This window comes from Alligator sinensis, unplaced genomic scaffold, assembly GCF_000455745.1.
Source record: "Alligator sinensis unplaced genomic scaffold, ASM45574v1 scaffold220_1, whole genome shotgun sequence".
NCBI classification, from domain to species: Eukaryota; Metazoa; Chordata; order Crocodylia; family Alligatoridae; genus Alligator; species Alligator sinensis.
The window spans coordinates 1,624,881-1,649,341 of NW_005842136.1; the positions used below are offsets into that span (position 1 = coordinate 1,624,881).

Sequence of the window (24,461 nt, forward strand, 5' to 3'; positions counted from 1 at the left end):
ATCGGCGACGGGGAGAGGCTAGAGGTTATATGCCCCGGAGTTGTTAAGGCTCTGGGGGTTCGGTAAATAGGTCCCCCAGAGTTGTTGAAGCTCCGTGGGTTCGACAGATTAAACCTCTGTTGCCTTCTTAAGGAAAAAGCTGGGTTCGTATGGACCAGCAGCGCTTAGAGATCTTTACGCTCCTTTTCCGAACTCCACGTGCTTTCTCTCTCTCCGATTTGGGCAGAAACCACCCAAGCCTTTTGTACGGCTAGCAAGCCAATAGCTAGTCGCCACGTGTGCATAATTTAGAACGGGCCAATGGTGGGGCACAAATTAGAATACGAATGGCGGGGACTCTTTGGAGGGAGCAATTCTGTGCCGTGATGCAAAGAAGGCTACAAAACTGGCGGGAAAAGCTCCTGCACGCGGGTTCTTAATTGCAACAGAACGTTCCACCGTGCAAAAGAGCTGCAAATTAGTGGGAACACAATTTAGCGATGCCGAAGCACACACAAACAAAAGAAATCACAACTTTGGGTTGTGACAAAGCCATTGATCACTACCCACTGAGCCCAACAATACATCCAGCTTTCTACTTACCTTACAGTCCTTCCATCCAAACTATACTTCCTTAGCTTGCTTGCAAGAATGCTGTGGGAGACAATATCAAAAGCCTTGCTAAAGTCAAGGTATATCAGGTCCACTGCATTCTCTGCTCTGACAATGCCTGCCTTCTGGCCTGTTTGTCAGTCCTGTTGCCCGCTCTGGGGAGGACCATTCCCAGCTGAGGTGCTCGCACACCATGACTTGATGGAAGAAGTTATAGAATTCTGCCTCAGCGGGAGATGATGCTCACTGAGTCAGGGCCATCTGTTATCAGTCACTGTGTTCCTGACTGCCATTTGGCAGGACCCTTATGTGGTCCAGATTGGGAGCTCCTCCACCCCTACACTCCCACCACAGGCCTTCGTATGGTTCTATAGTCCCACTGGCCCCAGACTCCAGTCGCCGCATTGATCATCGTTCGACCGTCACACCAGCCTTGAAGCGTCTTAACAATACCTCCCAGAACTCATGCCTGGAATCCCCGACAGGCCATCTATAATGACAGTAAAGAAACATGGGCAGTCTGGCTGCTTCTCACCCTCTTCCAACGTGTGTCTTCATCCATCATCCAAGGGCTCCTCCCGTCACTTTTGGTGTTTTTTTGACTGTGCCTCAGGGCATGTCTAACCAGTCAGCATCAGGACTTGCCTCCCAGCTGTGGCTCATGCCTCCTGTGGGAGTAGGGCCCCACCTGGAGAGAGACAGGGATGAGACTCTTTATCCAGGGCCCTCGGCTCCCTGGGTCTCAGCATGTCGACTGAGGCACTCCCAGCCAGGGCCTCTCTCCCTGGCAGCTGTTGCTTCCCAGCAGGGACTTCCAGCCTGCAGCATCCAGGCCACATTTCTCACAGCGCTGCATTTAGCATTTCGGCTGCCTCGCCAAGAGCCACCAGAGCTTTTCATTGGTAAGGAAGGGGAGCACGAGGCAAGGCATTCTCCTTCTCCAATCCTCTTGCCCTGCTACACCTGCATCCACAGAGCCAATCATCTCATCACAGAAGGCAACCAAGTTGATCAAACATGACTTGCCCTTGGTGAATCCATGCTGACTGTTCCTAATCACTTTCTTTTACTCCAAGTGCTCAGAAATGGATTCCTTGAGGACTTGCTTTATAATTTTTCCAGGGACTGAGGTGAGGCTAACCGGTCTGTACTTCCCTGGATCTTTCTCCTTTCCTTTCTTAAAGATGGGCACTATATTTGCCCTTTTCCACGTGCCTAGGACCTCCCCACACCATGAGTTTTCAAAGAGAATGGCCAGCAGGTCTGCAATCATATCAGCCAACTCCCTTAGCACCCTCAGATGCATTGCATTCGGCCCCATAGCCGTGTATATGTCCAGCTTTTGTAAATAGTCCCAAACCTCATCTTTCACCACTGAGGGCTGCTCACCTTCTCCCAAAACTGTGCTGCCCAGTGCAGTCATCTGGGAGCCGTCCTTGCCTGAGGTATAAAAGACATTTAGTCTTTTCTGCATCATCTGTCACTGGGTTGCCTCCCCCATTCAGTAAGGGACCCGCACTTTCCCTGACCTTCCTCTTGTTGCTAACATACTTGCAAAACCCTTCTTGTTACCCTTCACTTCCCTTGCTAGCTGCAACTCCAAATTCAATTGCACTTTGGCCCTCCTGATTTCATCCCTGCATGCCCAAGCAATATTCTTATACTCCTCCCTAGTTATCTGTTGAAGCTTCCACTTCTTGTAAGCTTCGTTTTTGTGTTTACAAGAAGTTACACTTGTCCTTACTGAATTTCACCCTATGCTTTACAGACCATTTTTCCAGTTTATCAAGCTTGTTTTGAATCTGAGTCCTGTTCGACAAAGTGGAATCATCTGCAAGGATGCATTCAGTTCTACTAGCTAGGAAGGTAATGAACAGTACCAGATTCCACTCAAGATATCCCCTCCATTTGGCAAAATGTGGTCAGGACACCACTAAACAGAAAATCACCTTGGGGGAAAAAAAAGCAGCCTTATGCATCTGAGTGCAACCATTCAAAACTTGCACAGTTGCAATAGGAGGCAGTGAAAACCAACACATTGTTGAAGGGGTAGATTTACAAAGAGAAATTAAAATAATTATAAAATGCCTGACATAGTAACAGGATAGTCAAGAGCCTGAAAATCATTGATGGGCAGTGACATCAAGGAGAGAAAAGGAATTAGCAAGTGTGTGTGAAGATGTAACATAAAAAGTAAATGTTAAGCAATAAAGTATTAGGGTGACATTTTGAAAGAACATTTTGGCAAAAGCAGCAGCAAAGCTTCCAGACAGGGAAATGTTTGTGCTGGAATCATCTCCCGGGGAAGTCCTGGAAACTTTAGCATTTGGCAAATGTATATGGGGCTGGAGAAAAATTGCACACATGTGGAAGGACCTTATCCAAAACACACACAAGTCAATGGAGAGGGACTCCCGTTGATTTCTAGCCTAAATATAAAGCAGGAAATAATCCTGAAGTGGAAATGAAAGGAATAGTCACCAGGTGACTTTGAGATGGGTCCAGAGTATTAGCAGCACTACAAACAAACATGCTAAACAAATTATAAAATAAAAGCCAAAAATACGGTATCCTGACTGTCTAAAACTGCTCTGCTCTGGCCAACAGAGTCAGTTCTGAGGCTTTCATTACCAGAGCCCAGGGAACAGCCTATTGCCAACTGTAGGGCAACTTCCCTTTAGTCAGGGACAGAGCATGTGTGGGTGGGTGAAAATGAGTGAGTAAGAGTCGTGTTTAAATGCGCATCAGGAAGCCAAGCAAAGAAAAGCTGGGACTGGTTGGAAACAAAAGCCATCCAGTGAAGAGGCAGGCTAGAAAGACTGATAATACTAGTTTCCTTATTCTAACAAAGTTCTTTGTCTAGTGGTAGGAGAAACCAACTCCCTGTGTTTTTCGGTTTACCACAAGAAGTATAGTAGATAGGTCATTGCTTTCTTCCCAGAAAGCTCCAAAACCTACCACTTCCTGCTCTTTACACCACAACACAATGAAGCCAGAAGGGCATCTTCCCTTCCCAAACAGGCAGCTAAGAATCTTTTCTGGGGTAAAAGGTCCCCTTTACACGCAAGTAACCCTATACCTATGTGTATGAAGATAGGTATGCTCCACCTGGATAGGCAAACTGGCCAGATATGCTCCATCACATCATAACCATAGGGTTATTCCGTCTCTAGATTTCAGAGAACCACAGAACATAGACATTCTGTTTTCAGGCTTCAATAGAGTTACTCCACTTTTACTCAGTGGAGTTTACTTGGAATTAAAGACAGGTTTAAGACTCCACGCTTTACCAAATAAACACAGGAATTACATGACACACCTGTCACAACCCAAAGGGTGTGATTTTTGTTTTGTGTGCTTCGGCACTGCTAAATTGTTCCCGCTAAATTACAGCTTCTTTGCACGGTGGAGTTTTCTGCTGCAAAAGAGAACCCCGGTGCAAGGGAGAATTTCCCGCCAATTTGAAGCTTTCTTTGCAGGGTGCATTTCTTTGTTGCAGCACAGAAATGCTCGTTGCAAAGAGTTCCCACCATTTGTATGCTAATTCAAATCCCATTATTGGCCAGTTCTAAATTATTCACATGTAGCGGCTAGTGATTGGCTTGCTAGCCGTATAAAAGGCTTGAGTGGTTTCCGCCCAAGTTGGAGGACTCCACGAACACCGGGAGGAGGAGACTTCACGCTGTGTGAAGATCTCTAAGCGCTGCGGATCCTTACGGACCCAGTGCATTTAAAGCAGGCAACAGAGGTCTGATCAACCTCTAGCCTCTCCCCATCGCCGAGCGCAGTCCAGACATATCCCTTCCCGCGCGCAAAAGAACTGGACCCACAGAGCCTAGCAAACTTCGTGTGGAGCAGAAGGACCCACGGAGCCTAGCAAACTTCGTGTGAATCCTTGACCGATCTCAGAGCTCTTCTACCCGGGTTCGAGTCCTCCAGGTTTATTTTCCCGTCGCCGAAACCCTTTGCGACGTACCCTCATATTTTATATCTTCCTGTCACCAGAACCCTTTGCGACGTACCCTCGTGCCCTGCAGGTTCAAGTTTTGTTTTCTTTTCTATCTGTAACCGCAACCCAAGCAAGCTTTCCAGCCTACACCACTGCCATCTCGGTGTAAGTAAACAATCTTTTAAACTACCGATACGCGTTTGTGCCTAATTCCAGCTCGACGGCCTCCCCTCTCCGACCCGGCGTGCCCGGGCTGCTGGCCACAGCCCGCGTGCAGCGCGAAAAAGGGCTCGGGTCACTCCCGGCCCGCACAACACCCTCTCCAGGCGCGCACACACATGCATGCACACACATACACAAATCCTGGAAGTATGTGTAGAACTTCCATCCACCACTTGTCAAGCTTCCTCTAATGCTGCATCCTTTCACTCTTCTCCTCTGTCTATCCTGTCCATTTGGATTGCTAGCTCTTTGGGGTAGGAAATGATCGTCTCCCAGACAATCTTACTTTAAAATAGTTACTTCTGAGGATATTATATCACAATTATTGAAGGACAAAACACAACACGATACAGAGGTTGCAGCCAAACGTTGCAGTACGGAAAGGCACAGACAAGGCACACAAAGCACCTCAAGTCTAGTAAAAGTACTTGCAAATAATCACACAAAGCTGATTAAGACATTCTAGTATTTGTGGTCTCAGATGAAAGACTGTTCAGAATTAGTTTTCATAGTTCTTTTTCTTCCTTCTCATGTTGTCACTACTGGTTGATTCCCCACTTCCCCATCCCATAAGGGAAAGAATAAGTGCCACAAGTGGCTACTGAGCCTCACATCTGTCATTTAAGAATAAGCCTAAGTATTCTTTCTCTGCAAACACGCCCTTCTCCCCCCAGTCACATCCCTGACTTGCATTCAACAGCATCTATGAATTTAGAGAGTTCAGCATATTGAGGCTGAAAAGTTATCTTTGCATAAGGTGAGCATTTATTTTTGTAGAGAACAAGGAAGAGGTTTTCCTCTCCCCTTTTATGAGCTGTAATCTTTGTTCATACATTTATTTTACAGGCCTGTAAAAAGTCTGTCTTTAAAATGTACAAATATTCATCTGGATAAACAATTAAGGCTTTGGTCAAGGACTAAGGAACTAATCAAATCCAGAACCATTCCAAAGTATGCATGTGGCGTTGTATTTACTGAGCTAGCAGAAGTCTGATCAAAATCAAGTCACTGCTGCCCTCAGCTATCCCCACACAAACCCAGGGTGGGCTCCCAGGCTGTGACAGAGGGCAGAATTTGGCCTCAACTCTTCAACTTGGCTGCTTGACCACTGTTTCGCACAGCACTGTTTGACCTAGAATCCCATTAAAGTGACTTGTCTGCTCTTCAGTCCCATTTGAAATGACTCTACAGAAGTTGTATTTACATAAGAGTGTGGGTGGCCTGAATTGTCATAATGTGTTTAAATATTTGGCACTTAATCATAGCTGTCCACTTATTTGCACTTTTGCTGCTGGGCAGTGAGACAACACTTGGCATTAGTCAGAATCTGACTTAGTAATGAGCTAACAAATATCTTATAGTTTATAGTCCTTCTGTTGACACACGCACACACATGCAGAAAAGGCTGCAACTTTATTTTTTTTTAAGACCCACTCCTTGCAGTGTTCCTTGACTGCAAAATATATGTGAAGCTGAAGGGCTTTTCTTTTAATTCACCTTTTTACAGCCAGCCCCAAGTTACATGAAAAATAACACTTTGCTAGAAAAGGACAGTAAAGGGAAGGTGGTCATGAAAGCCGTTTTAAGTTACATGAAAGGCTGCTATAAAAAGATGGAGAAACATTGGTTTTTCCTGCCCAGAGAGGACAGGATACATGGTTATGGGTTTAAAAATACAGCAAAGCAAATTTAGGTAACACCCCAGGGAAAACTTCCTGAGTGTAAGAATCATAGGAAAAGGGGAAAAATGAAAGTTGCCCGGGAAACCTGTGGAATCTTTTTCACTGGAGATTTTCAAGAAGATGCACAGCTATCCATCTGAGATGGCTTAGGAATAATATCCTGCATCTGTGCAGGGTGTTTGGGAAGAAAAAAATATCCAAGTTAGAACCAGAACAGCAACATTATTCCAGGCAGGCTTCAACAAGACTGAAAATCATTCTCCCCCATACATGCAACCAATAATAATTATGGGGAATTTTATATAGCTAAAATACTTATGCAGCGCCTATTAATGTCTGAGTAGCATGCCATTTCAACATATTTACCATAAGACCTTTCCAAGGTAGGAAGTGCTATAATGCGAATTTTTAAAAAGTGTGTCAAAGTGACTTGCCCAAGGTCATACAAGAAGCCTGTATGTAGTAAAGCAAGAATTGAGCCCTGTTCACTCAATATTCCCAGGGAGTACCCACCCCCTCTTCTCAACCAGCACTGATCAACGGTAGTACATACTGTACTTCTGCTTTAATAACTCCAGCAAAATCCATACACAGCTCAGAAGGAGAAGTTTTCCAGATGGTTTGTCTACCTTGACTATTCTCAACCACGAGGTGCTTCAAGATCTACTTAAGGGTGACATAGAGTGCCACATCATATTAGCACTAAGTACACAAACACCTACACATGATTCACAAGATAAACTCAGAGATTTCAAACAGGAATGCACAGTGTCAAAACCATTCTGACCTGTTGTGGTCTTTCTGAGTTATTTGCAGTGGAAGAATTGGTCTATTTATTTTCCAGAGTGAGAAAACTGAATGAAAGCTAAAGGCAGGAATTTTTGAGGGGTGCCTTGAGTTTAATGAGGTTGAGAACCACTAGTCTACCTTCTGTAATATTCTTCAGGTAACAGGTCACAGACAAAAAATGAAAACAAAAATAAAAATGAAACATATAATAACCCCAACATTTCCCACCCAGGTCTAGATTCAAAGATGCAAAGGTTCAATTCTGTCTTTATTTACAGAATTCCTATTCAGCTTCACTAAGATGGACCTTTTCTACAAAAAAATGACCACTTCAATTCTGTGACAGTTAAAATTCCACTCATGCACAGTGCAATTCCACCCCTGCATAGCTTCTGGCATGCCAAAGCAAATGTATTTACACTAGCAGAACTTGTCCTCCCCATACAGTCCAATTGTCTTAAAAAGATATTAGCCTGAGTGCATTATGTAACTGTGGCCCAAAGAAGGACAAAAATTGGTTTTGAGTCTTTTCTTTCCTCTTAAGCATCGTTGTTTGATGAAAAATAAGATCTTCAAGCCTTAATCAAAAGCAGCACTTCTTGTAGAGGTAAAAGAAGAATCAAGAACGATCAGATTAAATAGTAATGAACTAGGTTTATGAACCCTTTGTGCTGAAACCCTACAGGGATAGGCATGTCAGATGAAGTTCGCATAAGGCAGATAGAAGGAATGAAAAGCCTGAGCGAAGAAGCATTTAACATTCTGTTTGCACTTCCTGAAAGTAGAGTTTGAATAACTGAACAAAAAGGAAAAACTGGACATTTTGAACGTTTTTCAGTACCTGAAACTTTACCAAATTGAAAGATACCCAATTGTTTTCTAAACGTTCAGTTGTTCTCCTATACAGAGATACTGTATTCCTTCCTGTTGGAGAAATAAGCTATACTACTATAGAGTATGTTTACGGTGGCATAACATCCACACCACATGGTTGTACTGCTTTAACTATATTGGCACAGTTAAAGAGGTATGAAAAATGATTACGTTGCTGCAGTTCAGTGTCCACTTGCTGCAGGATAAGCATTACCACAGAGCAGCTGACAAGCCATAAAGCCTTTCCCTCTTCTAGTCTACCTTAAGTTGTTCAAACACCAAAACCTCTAATATAGAAAAGGCTTCCCACTCAGTAAGCCAGAATCGCCAGACACTGCAGCTGCTTTTCATTGCTCTAATGACACACACAAGCTACCAGCCTAGTTTAGCTAGTAAGCCACTTAAAGTGGGCCTGCAGCAGTTTTATTTCAGGGGTACAAGGTAGCTGGAACATACTAATGAATCTCTTGGTATTTTATAGTAAAACAGGACTGAGGGGGGCCCTCCCAGGCCACTGAGTCAGATCTCCTGTATATCCCACCCAGATCAGCTAAATCTGTAGATGCGCTACACATCATAGATGCAAGGATTTTCTGGGGTGATATCTTTTATTGGACCAAATGTATAGTTGGGATAAAGTTAAACAAGCTTTCAAATGCAAGACATTCTTCTTCAGGAAAGAGGAAAGCAAGCACAGCAATTGTTAAGAGTGGGGAGAAATTCCCAGGCATAGCAGACAAATAGCAGAAGAAAAGAAGCTTGATTACTAGGAAATCAAAACCTACCTGTAGCATGTAGGAAGAATTTCAGGAATCAGGTAGGCTATAGTATGTCATAAAAAACAATATCAATGTTTAGTCCTTGGTTTCTAGCATCCAGCCAGTTTATGAATTTTTGTTCCCAAGATTGGCTTTAAAAGGTGATTGGTAGATTTCCCTTGATCATTGGTGACATGTAAGGGGTGCATGCAGATGCACATGCACCCCGAGATTGGCAGTGCACCCCCTGACAGAAGCACAACCAATGCTGTCAGCGGCACCTGCAGGTGGTTGCCAGTTGCCACCCCCCGCTTCGCCACTGCCAGCATCTGTGGGCGGTCCCCAATCACCACTGGCCGCCACTGACACTGCTGATGGCGTATGAGGGTGGCCTTCAACTGCCAGTCAGCGCTCGCCACCCCTGCTCCCACCACCAACACTGCTACAGCCATGTGCGAGAACTCCCCACTCGCCAACACCATGCCGCCAAAACTGCCGCTGCTGTCCCGCAGCCTCCGGGGTCACGTGTCATTCATGCCCTTGAGCACGAGGATAGTGAGGTCTGAAAGGAAGCTATGGTACTTGTGCGGGCCGGGAGCAACCCGAGCCCTTTTCCGCGCTGCACGCAGGCTGTGGCCAGCAGCCCAGACACGCCGGGTTGGAGAGGGAAGGCCGTCGAGCTGGAATTAGGCACAGACGCGTATCGGTAGTTTTAAAGATTGCTTACTTACACCAAGATGGCAGTGGTGTAGGCTGGAAAGCTTGATTGAGTTGCAGTTACAGACAGACAACAGACAGTCTCATGGAGGTTGCTAGGCTCCACGGTGCAGAGCTCCGGATGCTCTGGGTGAACGAGCCACCAAAATAGAAATCGTAAATACGTCTTATAAAAGTCGCATTCGAAGACGGGAAGAGGTGGGCAGTGGATCAGGCCGCCAAGCTCCTCTGGATCTCACACAGGGTTTCTATTACCCTGTCGTGTATCCAGAGTCCCCACGAGATGGATGTGGAGTCCTCTTCGGCTTGGGCAGAAACCGCTCAAGCCTTTTATACGGCTAACAAGCCAATCCCGGGGTTTCCTCTTGCTATAGGAAACTCTCTCGTGCAATGCTCTGCAACTTGACGGGGATAATTCTGGTGCCGAAGCACACACACAATCGTGCCTTTTGGGTCATGACAGTACTATGAAAAAATGTGCTCCTACTGATGTATAATTCATGGACCATCATGGATACAACATCACTAATATTACCATAACATGGAAGATATGAAAATCCACTGCTTACTATAAAAATCCACAACCTAAAGTGGACATCATCTTCCTAAGCCAAGAAACATCATTCCAAGGGCTAAGGACAGAAATTACACATAAACCAGTATAAGTGATTGGAAACCAGTTCAAATCATAACACAACAGAAGTTCAGTGCACATAAACTACTTTCAAAATGGCTGAAGCCAATTTAAGATAAACCTGGGTGGATGTAGTATCAGACTTAACTGATTTGGGTTAAATCAGTTTATTGAACTTCTGTCCCAGATCCCCTCCAGAGTCAAGTTAACTCACAGTCTCTCAGTATCCCAGGATACTTTGCACCCCCTCTGCAAATCCCCCCCTCATGGGGGGGGAGGGGGGGGGAGGGCTGGCTAGCCCTGGCCCCAGATGTCTGCTCCAGTAGAGCAAGGAGGTATACTTTAGCACCTCTTGGCTACTGGCCTGGTCCACTGTAGGCATGTGGCTGCATTTCTGGAATCAAAAGTGAATGTCTGTTTACTTGCTTATTGGCTCAGTCTACACAGCTTAGACTTACCTGCAAAGATTGAATCAATTCAACTTCGGACTTTTTGATTGTCTGTACTTAGCCAAATGGACTCATCATCTGCAGCTCCTTAGCTAACACACACAACTCCATATATGCAATACAACTGTTCAGGAGAATTTTGAAAGACACAGCTGGGTCAATAAAAGATATCACCCCAAAAAAATCCTTGGCTCACATAATTCCTGGATCGTCCTGGGTACAATACTACTATAACATTACTGCATCATAAAAAAACAAAATTTTAAATGGTGCAAACATGGTTTAAAGTTGTTCCCCCTCCAATGCCTCGGTGGCCATGCCAGTCCCCACAAAGAAAAGCAGTACTGTGAGGTACTGTTTCCCCCTTTACTGAAGAACCAAACCAGGCCCCCTCATCCAGCATGTTTGAGCTGTGAGTCAGAGACCAGAACAGAGATTCTCAAACATTTGTAAGACTAGGCAAGTACCTCATGCCAAGAAGTAATCACTGCGATTTTTGCTCTGTCATTCATAAGGACAGCTATTTCCAGCTTCCTAAGCATACAGAATATACTGCCTCTCTCAAGAAGGCAAGGGTTATTTTATGGGTATTTGCACTCTGGTAGCAACCAGAGATCTCTCTTAGGATCTTTGTCCCACTGGATTGGAGGCTGTGAAAACCATACAGGAAGACAAACCAACTAATCAGTGAAGGATATAGTACCTAGTAGTGGCCATCTAATACCAGTCAATGCAATAACTTCCCTTGACTTCAGAGGACAAACATGAACATCTTAAGACTTGTGAGTTTTCTTTCTTCTTCTAAAATGATATTTAAACAATCAGCCCTACAATCAATTAGGTTAGGCTTAAAGTAGACCTACTTGCTCCTCCTTTTTCCAGATCTGATTTCACTTAAAGTATGACAGGACTGGTTAACTTTTTTAAAAAGACTACGCAAGCACATCACTTTCTTTCTGAGATCTACTCTGTATGTGTAGTCAGATTCACTCATCTTAGAGGCAAGTTTTCACTGCTGTTTGCTACACTTAGTCCTACAGTGACAAAATTGTTAAAACAGAATACAATCCAACGTGGTTTTCTTTCTGTGTGTCATCACAACCACTTCAATCAGTTCAAAGGACCCTCACAACACTGATGACATGAATCAGTAATTTTTACCAGAGTATGTTAGACTAGGGGTGCTTGCACATGTGATGAAATGTAATTTGTGTGGCTTAATGGTGTCACATGTTACATGTGAGCCAGTTTGGGGAGTTTTAAATGACTTTGCATCGTTGCCCGTGTAACCCGGGTGGCAGCTCAATAGTTGCCACCTCTGCCCAATATCAGGGATGGTGTGGTGAGAGTGGGGCAGGGCTTCTGGCCAGCACCAATTTACTTTCCAGCCGGCCCCTGCTCCCCACAGAGCAGTCCATGGTCCCAAGAAGGTCTAACACTTAACTGATTTAACTATTTACACTTTATTTACAAAACAAGAATAATAGGAAAGGTTATTTACAAGTGAACTTAAATGGCAAAACAAACCAGAATGCATTAGTCAACCCTTGACTCAAGAACCACAGGTAGGGTAACTGGCAGCTTTCAGCCACTGCTAAGATGCTACAGCAAGGAAGCAGGGTGCTCATTTCCAGCAGCTCCAACAGGCTTTCCAATAAGCGACAGACTGCAACAGTGTAAGCTCTTCTGGTCTACACCAATCAAACTGTATCAAACCCCAACCCCCCCAAAAGAGACTGAAGGGTGACCATCCATGGCAACGAAAAGGCAAGCACCGACCAACAGAGTAGGCTCCTGCAGCAATCGGCATGACCCAAGCACAGAGCTCAGGGACTCCATCCAATGACAATCAGCTGCAGAATAAGGGACAGGACTGAGTCCCCTCTGGAGCAGTCAGTGGCAGAGGGTCAGCAGCACAGGCAGATCCCAGGGGTCACTGCTCTAAACCCCTGCTCCAGATGACTAGCTGGGTGCCCCGCACACCTTGTGGCTCACTAATCCCTCTCCAAGCATCAGCCCGAGCCCCGAGTTCCCGTGGACTTTCCTCCTGGTGCTCTGCTGCTCCTCAGGATCCCAAGCTGGGTGCCCCGCACACCTTGTGGCTCACTAATCCCTCTCCAAGCATCAGCCCGAGCCCCGAGTTCCCGTGGACTTTCCTCCTGGTGCTCTGCTGCTCCTCAGGATCCCAATGCCTTGCCTGCTGCTGTCCTGCTTCCCGAGGGAAGGTAAGGGGTTTCCTCAACTCACTGGCCCAGCTCCCTGCTCTGGATAAGGATGCCGCCCGCACTCCTGGCCACTGCTTCTTCTCCACAGTGGAGTGGGGGCCGACTGCCACCCCTAGCCTCCGGGACGCCCGACACATCTAGTACACTGCAAGGGGGCCTTGGGGTACCAGCTCTCTGCCCCAAGCCCTGGCCACAGCTCCCTCTCTGCTGCAGGGCTGGAGGCACAGCTGACTGCCGCTGCCTTCTTCTCCCAGGGCCTTCAAGGCGCTTCAGAGGGGTCTCTCTGCTCCCTCTGCTGGGTCAGCTCACCCCAGCTCTTCTTAGGCCTCCTGTGTCATTCCCCGGACTCACTGTCAGCAGCCCCCCTGCCACCAGTTCGACTGCTGCTTTTATCCCTTCCAGCAGTCCCTCCCTGGCTTGCAAACCGGCCAACCAGGGCTGAGGGTGGTTGACCCACAACCCCAGCCATCTCCTTTCCATTCAAATGAGGGGATTGAAAACCCCTTCTTTCGATTGGCTTCTTCTTTTCCACAGGGCAGGGCTCCCCTGCTCCATCCTTGGGGTCACTCAGAGTTCACTGGCACTGTTTCTAGCCCAGGGTACGTAGCTCAAGCCAATCTGGTGAGCCCACATTGGCAGTCTGTTACACACGCTAAACTACATCTGGATGTAGTTGAGTGCAACATTGCAAAATGCAACCATGCAGGTGTCAGCTCACCCCCCAGCCATGGGAGAGGTGGGCAGGCTCTGCAGAAAAAAAGGATAAGGCCCCTCACTGCTTCTGCCTTGATCAGGCACCTGGCTGAAGGTGGAAGTGGTGAGGGACCTGATTGTTTTTCTTGCTATTTTTTTGATGGAGCCTGCCCACCTCTCCTGGGGGCAGGGGGTAAGCTGCCAGTGGACCAAGCAGTCCCTGAGCTGCAGGGGAGACCCAGTCCTTCCCTGTACAGCAGCAATGCCCCCCAAGGCCACCTGGGTGGGCTGGTAGTGGGCCAGGGGCTGCCCTATCTCGAAGGCAACACCCAGCTGGATCCAACTCTTCCCCAAGTCTGCTAGGACTTCCAGTGCCCCATGCACTGTCCCTGACACCTTCCCATTGCCTGGGACCATCCAGGAATGGGCTAGCTTGCCCCTGGGGCAGTGTGGGGAAGCAGAAGAAAGGTGGCTTGGTGTGCTGGCAGCTGCAGAAGGTGGCGGGGATGGTGCATGGGGCACTGGAAGCCTGGGCAGGCTTGGGGAAGTTTGTGCTTGGTGGGCTTCCAGCACCCCATGCACCATATCCACTGCCTTCTCCAGCTGCCAGCATACCAGGCTGCCCTCCTGCCACTTCCCTGTGCTGCCCCAGGTACAAGCCAGCCCATTCCTGGGCAGTATCAGATGGCAGGAAGGTGGTGGGGACAATGCATGGGGCACTGGAAGCCCCGGCAGACTCGGGGAATAGTTAAATCTGGCTGGGTGCTGCCTCTGAGCTGGGGCAGCTCCCTGCCCAGTAGTGGCCCACCTGGACAGCTCCAGGGGGCATTGCCACCATGGAGAGAAGGACCAGGCCCACCCTGCAGCTCAGGGGCTGCTCAGCCTGCCAGAAGCTTTACCCCTGGCCATGGGAGAGGTGGGCAGGTGCCACAAAAAAAATAAAAAAGGAATGGTCCCCTCGCCACTTCTGCCTTTAGCCAAGTTCCTGCGAGGGGCCCGATCCTTTTCTTTCTTTTTCGGCAGAGTGCCTGCGGCCAGGGGTCCAAGCTGGTGGCCCCTTAGCTGCGGGGTGCCCCAGTTCTTCCCTCCACAGTGGCAGTGCCCCCCAGGGCTGCCCAGGCAGGTGACTACTGGGCTGGGGGCTGCCCCAGCTCAGAGACGGCACCCAACCCGATCCAACTCATCCCCAAGCCTGCCTGCTGGAAGCCTGCCAGGCACTGCTCCCTGGGTGGACTCAGGGAACCACTGGATCAAGCCAAGTGCTACCCCCAAGCTGGGGCAGCATCTGGCCCACTAGCAGCCCACCCAGGCAGCCCCGGGGGGGCACAGCCACCACAGAGGGAAGGACTGGGGTCCCACGCAGCTAAGGGGCCACCAGCTTGGACCCCTGGTCTGCTCAGGGGCTGCTCAGCCTGCTGGCAGCTCGCCCCCCAGCTGTGGGCAAGCTCCAGCAAAATAATAAAGGATCAGGCCCCTTGCTGTACCGTGACAGAAAAACTGAAACAGTATGTTTCAATTAAAAACCTACCATTTCAATTTAGGGCACATAAAATAAAACCTTGGGGGTTAAACCTGTCATGTGTACAAGCACCCATATAGTCCTGTTCATTCCCTCCACCCCAGATATGTTATTAGGCACAAGGCTACGCCTGCTATGGAGAAGACTCCTGGAGGTGGCAGGGGAGAAGAGGAACATCATTCCACTGGCTCCACTTGCCCCCTGATGCCCAGATACACTGCTGTGGGGCAGAGGGCATTATGCTGACTAGCATAGACACCAACTTTTATTTTTGCAGGGCGGGAAGTGGGGGTTATGATGATGGACATATGCCCCCAGCCCTCCAGTGTGTGGGGAACAGGATGGGTATGTGGGGAAAGTAGGGTATGGACACAGGTGATGTGTGGAGGGGGCACGGGCAACATGGTGGGGGGTCAGGTCTGCCCTTTACTTCAGTCACAAAGTCAAGTTAACTCTCGCTCCCCCTGGTGAAAGCAGAAAGATTTAGAAGCGAAGAATTTATGTTGTCTCTGAAACTCATTGGTCTTGCTCATTTCCTTCATATCTCTCTTTTTTAAATGTTTCCCTTATGTACAGTAAGGACATGAGTAAATCTCATTTGTACTACTTTTCCCTGGCTCCAGAACCCCAATGGCAGGTGTTAAAGATTCAAAAGTCACTGCTCCTGCAGGAGCAGATTAGAAACACAAAATTATCTCTTTCTTCCTCCTGTGCCGTAGAACAAGGAAACTCCCCCATTTGTAGCTGAGCTGCAACCCAGCTGTCCAAACCACAGGGGTGGATGCGTAGCAACAGGCTGCTTCACCCTTCAGTGGGAGTGTGGGGAAAGGATTTCTTGGTTACAGAAAAAGGAAAAAGAAAAGTAAAATAAAGCAAAGAGGACATAACCACAGATTCCAGCAAGAAGGCCTAGTTTTTTTGAGTCCTTCTGTTAGAATCAAGTGATGTGGTAACATAATGAGGAAGGGCCACAGGGGCTATTCCTACCCAGGAGCCTTTGCCACAACAGGGGCATTGCTGCACTGCCTAGCTGTAGAAGCCAGGCAGCATAGGTGCCAAGTATGTGAGGGCCCAAAGGCCCTGGCCTTCCTTGGAAAGAGGGCTGTCAGGGCCCAAACCTGAAGAAAATTATGTAATATTTCTTAGGAATGATGGTTGAGGCCAAGGATTTGGGTTTTCTGCTCACTGTGGAAAAACATGGATTTTCTCCTCTATGAACAAAAATGCAGGAAACCGTGGGTTTCTCCTTGCAAACTAGGAGAGCTTTAGCCTACAAGGGGCTGGGGGGAGCAGGGAAGACGATCTGAGGCAGGGGGCACCATGTGCATATACATGCACACATGCACATGGCAGCCAAGCAGCGCTGGAAAGCAGCTCCCACAGCTCCATCCAGGTAAGTCTATGGAGGGCAAGGGGGGGAAGGGAAGGGGCATAGGTGATCCAATGAGGGGCAGCACAGGTGATGTGGCAGAGAGAGGCTGGGAGACCAAGACAATGTGATGGAGGGTGGCACATGCCCCCTGAGATTTCTGCACCCACAGCAGGGTGCAGGGCTACAGCTGGACCAGACCAGCTCTGGGCAGGAGTTGCCTCTGCAGCCCAGCTTGGGAGACTTGACACAGTAGGGAGCACTGCGCTGCCATGGCTGCCAAGGTGGGGCACCCCCGTCTGCCCAGCAACAGTGGGGGCATAACTCTGTGCCACCGCCACTGCTGCACCTCACCTTGGTGTCTATGGTGGCATGGTGCTCCTTACCCTCCCTACCACATTCTTCAGGTTTTGCAGCAATGTACCTTGCAGTTGGGCAACACAATGGTTGGGTAGTTCTAGGAATAACTTACTCAAGCACTTGTATGGAATGGTTTGGGTAGGGGTGAGCCTTCTTTGAGCAGGGGGATGGACTAGATCAGTGGTTCCCAACATCTTTCAGACTCGTGGTACCCAGAGACAGACTCAAGCTACTTCCGGGTAGACTCAAGACACACCTTGGAAAATGCCAATTCTTATTTTTCCCTTTTTCTGCTTACAGAAAAGCAATAGAGCACTATGGATTTCTGTTTGAAATCTCTGGGTTTATCTTGTGAATCATGTCTGTAAACGTAACAGTGCTAACACCCCACAGCACCCTTGAAAGGATCTCAAGGCATCCTAAGGTGCTGCAATACCCTGCTTGAGAATTACTGGACTAGATGATCTCCTGAGGTCCCTTCCAGCCCTACTTTTCTAGGATTATATATTTGTGAAGCACTGGCAATGCGTAGGGGGTGTACGCAGGTGCACGTGCACCCCCTGAGCATGGCAGCGCACACCCTTTGAAAAGGTGCTGCTGACACTGTCAGTGGTGCCAGCAGGCGATCGCTGCTTGCCGCCAGCAGTGTCCGTGGGCAGTCACTGATCGCCACTGGCCACCGCTGACACTGCCAGCAGAGTCTGTGGGTGGTCGCCACCCCCTGGTCGCTGCTCACCACCCCTCCCTCCCCTGCCGCCAACCGCACCAGCAGCGTCTCCAGGAGCTCCCAGCTTACCGCCACCACGCTGCCGCTGCCATCACACTCCCACCACTGCTGTGCCCCACCAGACACAGGGGGCATGAGTTGTTCATGTCATGAAGAGTTTTGAAACTTTCATGCCCGAAATATGGTTTGTTTGGTTTGTTTGTTTTTTTAAATTCCTTTTTAAAAACAAAAGCAAATAAAAATTCTCTACCCAGCTCCTCCAAGCCTTTTTTTTTTTTTTTTTTAAGTGACAGTAGTTCCAGCAGTTAAAATCACCCAAACATCACTACGGTGTCTACATGCTTACACAGGACTTTTCCACTGATTTATTAGCATACTTATTTCTCCTGATTGTTGACTTGCTCCACCATGCATGAAATGCAAACATTTCCTCATTATTGTCCTATTGTTCTGTCAGGGGGCTGAGCTACTTTACATGGTGGAGTTTAATTCTGGTGCACAACCAGGGGTTTAAAGAAAAAAAAGTCAGGAAGACAAGCAAGATCAGGGGAAGAAGCTGGAGACCCTAGGGAAACCAAGTGCTGATAGGGATTGAGGAGGGCCAAGAGGACAGGTTTTCTTAGGACCTACAAAAGGGAAGTTACAGATAATGACAAAGAGGCCATACTCAACCTGAGACAGAATTCCTCATTCAGGGTAGGTGGGCAGGTGAGGAGCAGCAGCCAGAAGCATAGGGAGAAAAAAAAAAAACACATGACTACTATAGATGTAGCAAAAAGCCCCTTTTCCTTTTGCCTGCAGTTGCTCTCCCCTCCTTGGATATGTTTTTCCCCTTCTACCTTTTCTTCCTTCCTCTTTCTTTCACTTTAAGATAAGGAATTGTGTTTTGAAATTTGTATGTGTGCATTTTATATCTCCCCTTGTATTTTGGTATTTTTATCTATTTGTGTGCCATGACATTACTTTTGTAGCTTATATTTTATACTCCTCACCTTTCAACTAAATGTGTTTAGTTTCAAAAGTAAGTTATACATTGTAACAATGTTAACAAGGGCAGGAATCAAACTGCCCTTCCCTGTATCAGGCTGGCCCCTGAAAGAGCAAGTGAATCAGTGACTGAATGTGTAACACGGTAGCAGGCAGCAATTAACACCTAAGGAAACTGCAGATCAACCAATGGAAGAACTCAATAGAAGACAATGTAACAACCGGGAAATCTCTAAACCTCACTGATCAAGGGCTAGAAGCCCTGGCCTGAGTTAATCAATGCCCATGACCAACTTTTGGGCGGAATATCTCCAGATCGACTGCTCCCAGAGCCCTATTCAAAATTCATCAACGGACTCCCAAACCTGCACGTACATGCAGACGACCCCTGGGGCTGACAGATGCCATCCAGTAGCCACCAAGGGGGTAAATCCTACGAGGGTCAATGACCCCTGGATTGGGCAAACCTGAAAACTGGGGAGTCACCAAAGTCTGCCAAGGACAGAAAAAAATCTGTGAAAAGTGACCCTCAGTGGCGCCCTCTTGATCTCCAACTTGACCAGCACCCGACCTGTCCAGCCAGAAGGACCAGCCAGCGACCCCCTTCTGGAAGATGATACCACGCTGAAAGAAGCCTCAACGGCAGACTCCAGCACCTGTGGGATAGGTATAGCTGACTCTTGTAGCTTGCTACTGTGTGTGTGTGTGTGTGTGTGTGTGTGTGTGTGTGTGTGTGTGTGTGTGTGTAAGGACCAGCCCCAAGGTTTATGATTTAACTCATTACAGTGTTTCAATCCGCCTAATAAACCAGAATTTTAAGGATCCTGAGCTGGATATTTGTAGCCAACACAGGCTAAAAGGAAAGTGGCACTCAATGAGGGAATTTGAGCTAGGGTGGTGGGCAAATCTAGGAGAAGGCTGGAAAAAACTGCATCAGACAGCTCAGAGGATATGAGGGACCACAAAGGCATGTAGCAGCTACTAGACCACAGGATTTCAGGAGCTGGAATTGGGTCCCCAACCAAGGACAGATGAATCCAGACTCTCAGGGTTTGAGTGAGGAAGGAAGTTAATTGCCATGACTAGAAAGAAGAGGAAGGGGGCAGATCCTCTAACAATAAATATGAAAAATTGAACAGATGATGAAAATAATAATGTAACAAGCTGCTACAATCATGCCTACAGTTAGTGTTAAAGGAACAGTGGTGTAACTAAGGGAACCAACTGGGAAAGCCACCTCAGGTGCTGACTGTTAAAAACACATACAGCATTGACTCTTACAGGACCGGAATTTGCCGCCCTGGCTTTAAAGATTTCCTTCCTTATAGTTCCTTCCTATCAGGAAAGGTAACAAGTCTCTGTAAATGTCCACAGTTTGGACCTGGTCCTAATTCCATCCCAAGGTTTAGCAAATCTCAAATGGCATTCGTTTAAAAGTTGAATCCTTCTTCTGATGGCGGTTTCACCATGGACTTTAATGAAGCCAAGGACTGTAATTCCAAAACGCTTCTGTCAGTTTCAAGGGCCTTGGAAACATTGGAGAGGAAACAGGAAATTTCATAGCAGGGGAGAAGTTGGTTGGACTTTTTTCTATTTACTTGAAAGGCACTGGCAGAGATTTGGGATTGCAAAGGTTGGTACAAAAGTTACAAGCAATGCAATAGCTTAGGGGGTGGCAGCCTTTTGCTGCTGCAGACCAGAGCTTTGGACCTGGCCATTGAAAGCTGGAAGTCTCCAAGCCTTCCCCCTTCCAAGTGCCCAGCTTCCAGTTTTCAAGCCCCTATGCAGGAAAGGTGAGCTCAAGCACTAGGGAGCAGCAGGCTCCATAGCAGAAGGGTGGCACAGCTCTGCAAGACCAATCCCACATACCAGTTCAGACTTCCTTGCAAGCCAGAACCGGTCCATAGGCAGTAAATGATCGTTGATCATACTGAGTTTTGGGGTCTGAAGCTTATTTACACAAATTACACATTTGTACCACTTGGACAGTGTAAAGGTTCTCTGAGGCATAGGCAACACGTAGGGGGCACACATGCCCCGCCTGAGCTTGGCTGCTGCAGACACTGCCACCGGTGTCTGTAGGTGGTCACCACTTGCCACTCCCCATCGCTGCCAACACTGCCATAGCCACCTGCGGGACGTCCCTGCTCGGCCCACCATCGCCACCAACATCACCGCAGCCGCCTGTGGGCAGTCCCCGCTCAGCCAGCCCTTGCTGCCAATATCACCATGGCCACTGCCTGTAGGCAGTAGCCATGCCCCTCCAGCCTCAGGAGGCACAAGTCATTCATGCTTTGAGGCATTTAGCTTCTTACACTAGAATGGTAATGTGCAAGTCCAATGTATGAGAAAATAAGGCCCATCATCCTATAGGCTAGGGACAGAAGTTGCACATAAACCAGTTTATGATCAGAAAATAGTTTAAACCTGTAACAGAACATAAGTTCAGTGCACATAAGCCAGTTTTAAAATGACCAAAACTGGCTTAAGATAAACCTGTTTGAATGTAGTATCAGACTTAACTGACTTGGGTCAAACCACTTTATGGAACTTGCGCACCAGACCCCTTCCTGGTTTAAGTTAATTCAGAGTCCTCCAGCATCCCAGCATGCTTTTCCAGCCCCGGGCCGGGCTGTCTGTCTCCAAAAAGCAGGACTGGCCCCACCCCTCTCCTCCTGAGTCAGAGCTAGAGGCTGCAGGCACAGCAGCATCTACCCAACTTCTCCCTGCCCACCCCACCCTTGCTGCTCACTGCTCATGCAGGGATCCCCTCCCTCCCTTCCCTCTCCCCAGCATGAACCCCAGCCAGCATCAGATCACGGTCACACTACCCCTATGCTAGCTCATGCTGAGAGGTGTCTATGTGTGTGTGTCTCCAATTTCACTCGAACAAAGGCAGACAGAATGGTGCCTACTTAGGGCTTTTTGGAATTAATCAGCAGGTCAGCTGGTAATGTCCCTCCATTCTTCCTTTTTTTGATGGGCTAATAAGCTTTGTGTTCTGGTAAGGTCCCTGCTAGCTTGCTTCAAAAGCTACAAACTGACAGTGTTCAAGAGGGGACAGAGAGAGGTGTGAGAAATGACCTGGTTTACAATGCGTGGGACCTGTGAGTGCCACCAGTTTGCTATAGACAGTATGAAGAAACAGGGAGAGGGAGATTGAAAAGTTCAGTATCATCAACAGATGCATATACTCCACACAAGCAGTCCTCCCTCCCCTCCACCCCCCACCCCTTTGCCTCCAAGTGCTAGCCAAGGCCTGGGGTCTGGCAAAACTCCCACTCCTTAAGCAGTGAGAAGGGGGAAAAGCCTGGTGAGGGCTGCTTCACCCTCCCCCTCCAGGCACACCCCAGCTGGGGACTGTGCAGTCCAGGGTGGGGGATTAAACCAGTCCCTCATTAGGCAGGGCCAGCAGGGAATAGGGGACACTCTGTTTACCAGGGCGCCCCTCGGGGTTACCAGAAATAATGGCCACAAACTGAAGGAGAACAGATTTACGTTGGACACAAAGAAGAAATTTTTTACGGTAAGGGCTGCCAAAATATGGAATGGGCTTCCAAGAGAGGTGGTGCTTTCCCCTACCCTGGAGGTGTTCAAGAGGAAATTAGACAGGTATCTGGCTGGGGTTACCTAACCTCAGCATTCTTTCCTGCCTGGAGCGGGGGGTTGGACCTGATGATCTACCAGGTCCCTTCCAACTGTAGAAATCTATGAACCTATCTATTAATCTAATCAGAGTGCCCTGCTGGAGCCTGGTCATGCCCCCCACCCCGCCCCCCCCATCTCAGCTCAGCATTGTGGAAGGGAAGGGATGGCTGATCCAGCACCCCCTGACTTCTAGCCTCAGCCACTACAGGCATGTCCCTGAATTTTCTGAATCAAAAGTGAATGTCTATCTGCTTGCAAGTCAGTTCAGTCTCTGCAGGTTAGACTAACCTGTAAAGATCGAATCAATTCAGGCTCGTGCTTTTTGACTGTCTGTCTCTACCCTTAATGTCAGAGTTAATGCCATATATTGACATGAATGGAGCAGTTCATTGCAGGATGTCTGCAGATTCAGGAAGATTACATTGGCTTAAGTGCTATCCCAAAAACATTAAGGTCTCCTTCACAATCATGGAGGATTTGAAGCAATATTTTTATCAGAACCGGGAGCACAAACTCCAGCTAAAGGCAAATTTTGCTGAAAATATTATGGCCATGGATTCATTCCAGTATATTAGTAACCTGTTAAAATATGACAATCCTACTAATAAATGTCCTTTTATCATTTTCTCCCTCTGAGCACAGTTGCGCATATTCAGGGTGGTTAACACATTGTACCCCAGAAATGGCACCTTTAATGACACAGTAAATTAGAGATGGTAAAAAATTGCATGCAAGTAAGGGTGCATCCACACTGTTTCCTAAGCACTCCCATGAAGGGAACTCTCAACTTACCCAAAGAGTTGGATGGTGAAGCCACTCCAGAGGCACCCCCTGCAGCCACCACTCCAGGACATGAAACTACAATACCTGCAGGGGTCACCCCAAGAATGGCTTCACTGCTATATCTCTGAGCTTGGGGCATTTGAGCACTAGCAGATATCAGTGCAGGCTTGAGAGCATCCTTCATCAGGAGCCCTAGGAATGTGGTGTAGACATACCACTGCACTACAGATTACAAAAAAAGGAGTTCTAATGTAGGTTGCTTTTGAGTTAAATCAGAGGGTACCGACTAGCCATGCTTGATAGCATAACAACCCCTCTCCACAGGGCTGCAGCAAGATGATGCCATTTACCTCTATCACTTGACTAACTGGATAAAGTCTCTAAGTTAGGAAGCAGCAGCAGGCTGGTCCAGCAACTAGTGGGGAATGCAATAGGGGTGTGTGAAATGGGCCATATTAGATTTGGATTTGGATTCGGCCCAAATCAGGGACAGTGATTCGATTAGTTGATTCAGATCACTGTCCTCGATTTGATTCAGCCGAATCCAAATCTGAAAATACGATGCTGATTCAGAGAATCAGCGATTCGGCCATAGACACAGCTTTAAATGTTTTTTCTACATACCTCATGGTACCAGGGGTGGCTTGTGAATGCTGCAATGCTGGGGTGCATGGAGCGTCCCACAGGCATGTGGGTAGGGCCCCCCCACATGCTCGGCAGCAAACCCAGAAGCGGACCAGAAGTAGTTCTGGTCCACTTCCAGGTCCACCGGGGAGCATGTGCCTCCCCCCCACTCCCAGCTCAGCAATCGGCCATGGGGTGACCTTGGGTGCTCCCCCAGACCCAGGAGGCACCAGTCACAAGCTGAGGGGCTTCTGGTCCACTTCTGGCTCTGCTGCCGAGCACGCTGGGGAGCCTCCCATGCTCCTGTGGGACGCTTCATCCGCCCCAGCATCGCAGCGTTCATGAGCTGCCTGGTACCTTGAGGTACGTAGACAAAACATTTAAAGCTGTGTCTATGTCCAAATCGCTGAATCTTTCTGAATCTCTCGGAATCGATTTGAGGGTTCCAATTCCATTCAGAGAGATTAAAGTGTCTCCTGATTCGATTTGGATTCAGAGATTCAGCCACTGAATCAGGCCAAATGTCTGCCAAATCAAATCAGGGACCGAAGCTTCGCACAGCCCTAGATTGCAACACATTTTTCTAGTATGTTATTCTAGGCTACAATCATAGAAACAGTGTAATTATAGACTTTGTGTACTTTGCATGACTGGCCCAGGAAAATTCAGTGTATTGTCAAATATTATTTCCAGGAATGGCAAAATACATATTTCTGTCCACATCCAACCATCTCTTCCTAGTAGTGATCTCCATATATTGTAAAACAAAAAAACTGAGGGAATAACATGCAGGTACACAAAGCACCACCGTAGGCACAAATTGATTTGGGTTATGTTCCTTATCCCTTGTGGAAAATACTAG

At 47.8% G+C, this 24,461-nt stretch overlaps 1 long non-coding RNA gene across 1 annotated transcript in view; it reads right to left on the reverse strand.

Annotated features, from left to right (window-relative positions):
* Positions 1-499: 499 nt before the first annotated feature.
* The window catches only part of LOC112550532, a 33,807-nt gene continuing 9,845 nt past the window's right edge, over positions 500-24,461 (reverse strand). Inside the window, exons 3-4 of the long non-coding RNA XR_003094427.1 lie at positions 1,127-1,279; positions 500-633 (exon numbers count right to left, since the gene is read on the reverse strand). This is a non-coding gene — a long non-coding RNA (uncharacterized LOC112550532). The remainder of the gene's footprint in view (positions 634-1,126; positions 1,280-24,461) is intronic.